This window comes from Rhineura floridana, chromosome 15 (assembly GCF_030035675.1).
Source record: "Rhineura floridana isolate rRhiFlo1 chromosome 15, rRhiFlo1.hap2, whole genome shotgun sequence".
Classification (NCBI taxonomy): Eukaryota; Metazoa; Chordata; class Lepidosauria; order Squamata; family Rhineuridae; genus Rhineura; species Rhineura floridana.
Window position 1 is genome coordinate 18,534,351 of NC_084494.1, and position 8,918 is coordinate 18,543,268.

The 8,918-nt window shown below is 41.3% G+C and overlaps 1 pseudogene; it reads right to left on the minus strand.

Annotated features, from left to right (window-relative positions):
- Positions 1-1,143: 1,143 nt before the first annotated feature.
- LOC133371077 (5S ribosomal RNA) lies at positions 1,144-1,261 on the minus strand (annotated as a pseudogene).
- Between the last annotated feature and the right edge of the window lie 7,657 nt (positions 1,262-8,918).

Sequence of the window (8,918 nt, forward strand, 5' to 3'; positions counted from 1 at the left end):
TCAGCATCAAATCATAAAAATCTCCCTGGTGCGCAGCTGTTCTTACTGAGCCAATCATAATGCTAATTGGCTTGGAGCAATTGAAGAGGGGTTAAAGAAAATGACAAGCAAACAATTTGTCTTTTTCTTGTTTGGTTAAGCTTGGAAGATGCTTTTTCTTTCCGGCTTCCTTGAAAGGTCACTGCTGAATACATTTCTTGAGTGAAATGAATAATATATTCTGCTGTTCAGAGGAATGTCCTCTCTCTCAACGTTTTATTCAACGTTACTTTTGAATATATGCAGTAGGCATTAGAGCATGGTGCATGGCAGAAATGGTTGGTCTACAACTCCCATCATCCCTAACCATTGGTCATGCTGGCTGGAGCTGATAAGAAATAAATGCTGCATTCAGACATGGGGCTTCTTGTGTTAGTTTAATGGATTAAAATGCTAGGGCTTCTGTCCCAGTTTCTAAAATTCCTTTTGCACTTCAGTACCTGTTGCGTTAGGAAACCACGGCTTTTTTTACCTATATACTAGCATTTCTGCAACTGTTTTTCACATTGCTGCAATGGACAGCACCTTGTTTTCATCCCTCACCTGTTACACACATGTGCACTGTAGTTTCCCCATAATTCACTGCTTGAGTAAGTGTCTGGACACAGGGGTGTGTGTGGGAAAAAGAGGAAGGGAATGCTGCTACCCTCACCTATGCCGGAATACCAGTACAATTTTCATTAGGCAAGAAACATTGATTCATGCCTTAAGGGCCAGAACACATTACATGCCGCGATGCTTGTCATGTGAGCGGCTGCAGCTAGCACAAAGCTCCAGTGATCTTCCAGGTTCCCAGGCTTGCAAATGGATTGTTTCTGATATTATTTATCACAAAGCCGCCTGGGCTCCTGCTGGGAGGAAGGGCGGGATATAAATCAAATAAATAAATAAATAAAAATTAGCACTATACTCCTGCTGCGTTCCACTAGATTTCAGGAACTAGCTTTTACATCATGTGAAAGTTCAAATATAATGCAAATTGTTGTTGTTATATGACTTCAAGTCGGTTATGACTTACGGCGACCCTATGAATCTTTTTGGATATATTTGTAGGGTTTTCATGGTAAGAGGTATTCAGAGGTGGTTTACCATTGCCTTCCTCTAAGCCTACGGCACCCGGTATTCCCAGGCGGTCTCCCATCCAAGTACTAACCATGCCAACCCTGCTTAGCTTCCAAGATCAGACAAGATCAGGCGTGTTCAGGGTAGTATGGCAGTAGACATAATGCAAATTACTAGGCAAGAAATCATCAGAAAAAATGGACAGAGTGCAGTGTGAAAGCAACCAAAGTCCAATGGCATTTTGAGGGCCATAGATCCCTATTCCTGTCCTTCTCTCTACCTGTTCCTAACCACCCACTGGGCTGCTGGGCAAAGGTCGATTGCTTTGGTGAACTCTGGGGAGCATCACATTAGCAAACCATGCATTAGAGCCTAACAAGCAACTCTGTTTGTTAACATATGGGCCACATCACATGCCTACTGATTTCACAACAGACCATTTCGTGATTTACACTAAAGAAATGGGAAAACCAGTATTGCCTAGTGACTAGAGGTTGAAAATGGGGAATCTTGGCTAAAGATAAATCATGATGTGCTTGGATGCATGAACCTGTGTTAAGGAATGGGACTTGCCCTGGAACTACATGGGCTGAGGCTAGGACAGGTGTGGGCAACCTTTAGCCCTCCAGATGTTGCTGAGCTACAACTCCCATAATCTCTAGTCATTGGTCATGATTGCTGTGGGTGATGAGAGTTCAGAAACATACCTGAAAGATCGTCTTATCCCTTATATACCCAGTTGGTCACTATGCTCTGCAGGTGAAGGCTTCCTGCAGATGCCACCTCATCAGGAGGTCTGTTCCATGCAACATAGGAAGTGGACCTTCAGTGCTGTGGCACTGACCCTTTGGAATTCCCTTCCCTTAAATATTAGACAGGCACCAACTCTTTTCGACACCTACTGAAGACCTTCCTCTTTCAACAAGCCTTTTAAGTAGAGACCTTATCCCAGTCTACATCTGTGTTGAAATTTGTTTTTAAACAAGTTTTTAAAGCTGTTTTTTTAAAAAATATGTTTTAAAGATTTTTTGTTTTTAATATGTTTTAGAGGCTTTTAGTGTTTTTGTTTGCTGCCCTGGGCTCCTTCTCGGAGGAAGGGCAGGATATAAATGTAATTAACAACAACAAGAACAGCAACAACAACATCATCAACAACATCTGGATGGACAAAGGTTCTCTGCACATGGACAAGGGCTTAATCTGCAGGTGTTTTTGGTTGTGAGATATAGAGGAAGGGAAGAGAGCTTTGTGTTGGGCTCTGTAAATTGGAGGGTTGCCTCTGTCTGGAGATATGATGTGGGGGTAGTGGATTTCATTATCTGTTTTAAGCTATGCCTTCACCTATGCTCAACCTGTCTATTTGTAAATAAACATCAATATTAAAAAATGCCATAAGCCTCAAGTGATTTTCTTCCAAAGGAAATCTAACCTGGGAAAGTGCTACACCCTGGGAACTTCTTGCCCTCAGAAAAGTGGAGAGAAATGGTAAAATTGATATAATTAAGATATAATTATACTATACTACAGCCTTCCTCAATGGTGCCATTCAGATGTTGGATTCCAGTTCCCATAAGATCTAGCCAGTATAGCTAATGGTCAGGGACAAAGGGAGTTGTAGTCCAACAACACCAGGAATCATCAGCTGACGCCAAGCCAAAGGGCATTGCCCTGTACTGATAGTGTTGATTGTTGTAAACGAAGCGGAATATATAAAGGGAGTAGAGAATGTAAAGGGAGTAGAGAATGTACCACATTGGGGAAGGCTGATATAGTATAAAGCAGGGGTAGCTAAAGTGGTGCCTTTCATATGTTGCTGGATTCCAAGTCTCCCTCTTCCTAGCCATCAGCCATGCTGGCTGGGGCTGATGGGCCCTGCAGTCCAAAACATCTGGAGGGCACTATACTGGCTATCCTAGCTCAAAAATGTGATATTTTAAACACAATAGAACAGCTGCACAATTTCCCCAGGTGTAGACCCATCACACAGCTGTTCAGCAGAGTTTGGGGCTGGGTATGGCATGTGTAGTTTGCTTTAGCCATTTCATTTTCTGTGCTCTGTCCTGTCTTTCTAGGAATTCACTCTATCTCTTCAGCATTTCCGTTTCCAAACAACATTGTGGAGATGGGAGAGAAATTCAATTCAGTTCACCTTTAAAGGGCAGAGCTTGGAAAAGTTACTTTTTTGAACTACAACTCCCATCAGCCCAATCCAGTGGCCATGCTGGCTGGGGCTGATGGGAGTTGTAGTTCAAAAAAGTAACTTTTCCAAGCTCTGGGGGAAACTATCATATTTGCACTTTCTGAAACAATATGAGAATTGAAACACTGCTGTCCTTCAAAATTAGCACTTACCGACATTTTGTGGAGCAGTTCTCCAACCAATGTTTACAAAAATACATATATTATTTATTTATTTTATTTATTATTTAATTTGTATCCCACCCTTCCTCCCAGCAGGAGCCCAGGGTGGAAACAAAGCGCTAAAAACACTTTAAAACATCATAAAAACAGTTCTTAAAATACATTAAAACAAAACAGAGTTAAAAACATTTAAAAATGTTTTAAAAAGGGTTAAAACATTATTAAAAACATGTATTAGGTAAATATGTGTAAAAATGAATATATTAGTGAAAATAACATACCAAATGCATTATATTAGGAGAAATTGCTTGCCAAAATGTTTACATTTGTCAAAATGTCATACAAAAGTGTGTTTATTAGGAGAAACCTGCGCTAAAATGCTGATGAATTTTCATAAGGATTTTTTAAAAAAAATAGCAAATTGTTGTAGAAATGTGGAAAACTGAATTTAAGATTGGAAGAAATGAGAAATGAGCCAGAATTGTCAGATCTTTCCTTCCTTAGCAAAGAGGGAGGAAGGAGTTTTTTACCCTTTCCCTGAACAAGACAGTCATAATGAAAATTGCCCCCCACCCCCCAAAGTACATTTGGAGCTGGGAAAGGGAGACTGTCCACCTGGCTACAGAATATCATTTGGATTCCAGAAGTCAGGAAGCAGAGTTGCTTTTCCACTTGCTTCTTAAAGTAGGACAGCAGTGAATGGGTATTGCTAAATTGTCCACATCTGGGAGTACCCCAGGTTTTGATGAGTTTCCCTTTGGAATGTGTTGATGGAATTAATTGGCAGTCACTGAACACAAGAGAGAAAAATCACAAGAGAAGTTCAGCCCACCTCTTTGCTGTGCGGTGTATATATGTCTTTTCATTTGAGAGACTGGCTTGCAGGATGAACAGCCTGAAATTGAAGGCACCGAGGGTTATCTTCTCTTTGCTTCTAATGAGATTGCTGAAGGCAGGAGGGAGGAAGATGAGAAGCAGCAGCCTTTTGTGGTGCTATGAAGTCTTTGGTGCCTGGGCAAATCTTTCATGAAGAACCAAGTGGAAGTGTGGGGGCATTTAGAATAGATTGTAGGGCACTGATCAAGCCTGGCTGAATATGGAATTCATTCCCAGTGAAGGGATAAAGCTGAGTTTGGTTTTCCAGCAGCAGATTACAGCAGGGATGGGGAACCTGTGGTCTTTCAGATGTTCTTGGGCTCCAGCTCCCATCAGCGCCAGTCAGCATGGCCAATGACTGGGGCTGATCGGAGTTTTAGTTAAATAATACCTGGAGGGCCATAGGATCCTCATCCCTGGTGTATAGAGGTGGGAAGGTGCCCATAGGCCAAAATGCTCCTCCTTAGAAAACAAAATTCCGTGCATACAGAAAAGTAGCATATTGGGGAAAGCCTAGGTGGGAATCTAATCTCTATCTTTAACAATGTTCAGGGACCTCTCTGAAACCAGAGCTTGGAAAAGTTACTTTTTTGAACTACAACTCCCATCAGCCCCAGCCAGCATGACCACTGGATTGGGCTGATGGGAGTTGTAGTTCAAAAAAGTAACTTTTCCAAGCTCTGTCTGAAACAGTGCTGCTTTGGGGCCCCAGAGGCTTTTGGAGGGAGGGATTAAAATGGCAGGTGTAGACACCACAAAAAGCCAGTCTAGCTGGCAAGTGGGGCTGCAGACAGCTGTCATTTTAATTCACCCTGAATGCATCTAGAACGCTGGGGTAGAATTGTTCTGGTGTGACATTAGGTCAGATGCATTGTTTGAGAAATATAATGGTTGGATGCCAGCTGGAGCTGTCCAGGTTCCGGTGTTGGGCACAGGAAAACTGGTGGGCACCCAACACTAAGGATGGGAGAGAAATTTGATTCAGTTTGCATCCAAAACTGAATTTATCACATTCACACTTTCTGGAACAACATGAGAATCAAAACACAGCCATCTTTTGACGTTTGCAGTTATTCGAATTTTGCGGCACAGTTCTCTAACTAAGCAATGCTTGCAAAAATGCATATATTAGAGGAAAGTGTGCATAAAGATGTCTATATTAGTGAAAATGATATACAACAACGCATTATATTAGGAGAAATTGCCTGCAATGGTGTGTACATTAGTCTAAACGGCATACAACAATATGTTTAGTAGGAAAAATCCTCACTAAAATGCTGGAGAATTTTCCTGAGGATTATTCATATTATTAGAACAGAGGTGATAACGCATGTCTAGGGAACAGAACTGCAAATATGCTTTAATTTGATGGACATTTGTTTCTCCTCTGGGGTAGAAAAGACAGAGAGACTCAAATCCAGCTCAGCAACTGGGTCTCAGTCATCAAAGCCAGGACGTGTGTGGGGAAGGTACATCTCATTTGGAGCCTTGTCATTTCAGCCAACCAGTGGAACCAGTGGCCCAGTGTAGGCAGGAATGTAGGGAAGTGCCTTATATTGAGTCAGACCATTAAACCACCTAGCTCAGTAGATCTGTACTCACTGCAGTGGCTCTCCAGGGATTTAGACAGGATCTAGTTGGAGATACCAGGGATTAAACCTGGGACTTGCTGCATGCAACGCATGTTCTCTACCACTGAGCTATGGCCCTTTCCCAAGGGCCAAAATAATATAACAGACTCCTCTAATATTATATTTAATATTATAATATAATGTATATTATATTTATATTTAGACTCACACTGTGGTGGAAAATGGAATGGAGTATCCTGGAAAATTATTATTATTATTTATTGAATTTCTATCCCACCTTCCCTCCCAAAGAAGCCCAGGGCATGGCTGTCTGGCATCCTGAACAGGAACACTCTACACTTGAACCTTTTGTTGCAGGTCCTGCTTGGTCGCACTTAATCTAACATCTCATGAGGAATAAGAATATAGGAATCTGCCTTAGATCGTTGGTCCATCTAACTCAGTGTAGCCTACACTGGCTGGCAGCAGCTGTCCAAGGTCTTAGATAAGGACATTTCCCAGCCCTATCTGTAAGTTCTGGAGATCGAGACTGGGATCTTTTGCATGCAAAGCATGCACACTACCCCCAAGTTATGGCTCTTCCTCTAAATGGGTGGAGGAGGGGACTTGGCATTCTGCATCTGTTTCTGAAAGTGCTGGGTGATAAAAGTGATAGAAGAAAAGCTCTTATCTAGAAGAGCATTTGAAGCAGCTTAGCTGCTGCATCTTTTAATTTAAAAAGCACCCTTTAGGAACAGATTTCCAGCAAGCCTCTGAAATGAGCGTAGATATTACAGAATGTATCAAAGAGAATCAATGTTTTACTTTATAGGTGCTGAAAATAAGAACAATCTGTTTACAATCAGATAATAAACTCTCTCCAGGGCAGAGAGTCTCCACTGTGCTAAACTGTGTCAATTACCCTCTGCCAATGGCGTTGTGCCTCCATTTTTTTTTTAATCAGATGAAGAACTGAGCCAAATTTTATATAGCCAAAATTGGAGGGATTTTGGGGAGGAAAGGTTACCCAACTTAATCTCCAGTGCCCCCTTTTTTTGCTGCCACCACAATGTATTTTACTGTCCTGGCAGCCACGGTGATGGTGTTCTTCAGAAGCGTAGGGGCTGGAGACCACCTTTCTCTCTCCCACAAGCATCCTGTTTCTTGACTAGGAATGGGAGAGAAATTCATGTGCACTTTCCAAGCCAGTTCCTGAAATGCAACATAGCTGTCCTTCAAAAATTAACACTTCTCCAAATTTTGTAATGCAGCTGTCTCCAGCCAAAGAATGCATACAAAATGCATACCTGAGACAGGAATATGACCATACTGTTGGACCCTGATGGCAGCCTGAATGACATTAGCAAAGCACTGGAAAGACTTGAAGGGGGCATCAGTGGAATAATTGTACCACAAAGTATGGCACCTGGGGTTAATGGAGAAATGAGCACAGAAGCTTAGGGCAGGGGTTTCCAAATTGTGGCCCGTGGACCACCAGTGGCTTCATTCAGGTGATCCACAGGATGTCCACATTAAATATCCATATTAATTTCTATGTCTATTTTTATTGCTTCTTTTATTTCTTATATTGTCTCTAATTGTTTTACAATTTGAATTCTTATACTTTATTGTTTATGGTCAATGACCAGCCATACAAATACAAGTATTTAAATGCAGAAAGGCAGAAGAATTGCATATAAACAAAGAAACAGATTGAATTATACAGCCTATATATAAACAAACTTAAAAAATAAAATAAAATAAACTCTAGTATACTAATGTTAAGATGTATTAACCATTTGTTTCCTTATAATACATGCTAAGACACAACATTTTGCCACTTTAAACGTTATTTCATTTCTCAAATCTGAGAGAAGAAAGGAGGCATAAAATGTGTCAGATGTACCCGGTAATTTTTTAAAAATTGGAGCAATATAAAAGGAATGAATGTCCTTATAATATGTACAGTGTAACAGGACATGAGCAATTGATTCAACCTCACCTGATTTACATGGGCAGATGCATTGGGAATAAGGAATATGCAAGATGTGTTGGGAATAGGGAATACGCAAGTATCTCTCCTCCAACAAGGCTGATGGTAAAGAATTAAAACGAGCCAGTGTAAAGGCTCGATGATAATTAGGAATCTCTAGGTCACAAAGATAGACTCCAGGTGCAAAATTCTTACTGTAATTCACATGTCAGGGATTTTACTCAGTGGTCCGGGGTGTAACACTGGAGGGGGAAACTCATTTGCTGAAACATCAGCATAGGTTGATGGGATCCTTTGTTCAGCAACTCGTGAACTGTTTTCATTGCTTTTAGAGTTAGAGCCCACTTTTGAGTGGCATAGCACCAGATCTGTTAAGGTTGTTAGAAGCTCCTTGCACTCTGAAAGGAACTTTTTGATCTGGGCAATATTATCTGCCCATCCAGTGAACAGATTCTGAATCAACTCATGTTGGTTGCAAAGCAAATTAACAGCAAGGTGGAAATCAGAATCGATATCATTGATCAGATGAGCAGAGTGAATAGGCGAGTATGGGGAAGGTGAGTTGGATATATCCTTCTTATTGCCACTAGGTGGACGTAATAGTTTCGGTGTATTAGGGCTTCCATGGGACTTGGATTCAGAAGGCACTTCCTTCACCGTTGCCAGCTCCTCAGCTAAGCTATGCCTACGATTCTCTTGAGATACCCACTCAAGGTTCTTTGTCACACACAAAGGACCCAAGGACCAACCTAAAATCTCATCCTCAATTGGTGTAACAATGGGCTCAAGGTTAATTCTTTTTTCCAGAATGGGACTAAGGAAGTCAGTGATTTTTGATTGGCAGTGAGCCTTGACAATGGAGGAGACATCTTCAGTCACCGGGGCCAGCCCCAATCGCTTCTAATTTTTTCTGGTATAGACCATTAGTTATGTTGAGGCAATAATAGCACTGACTCCCACAAGGGCTAGGTCCTTAGTTAAATAATCAAAGTCTTCTGGGATTAGAAGTAGGGTAA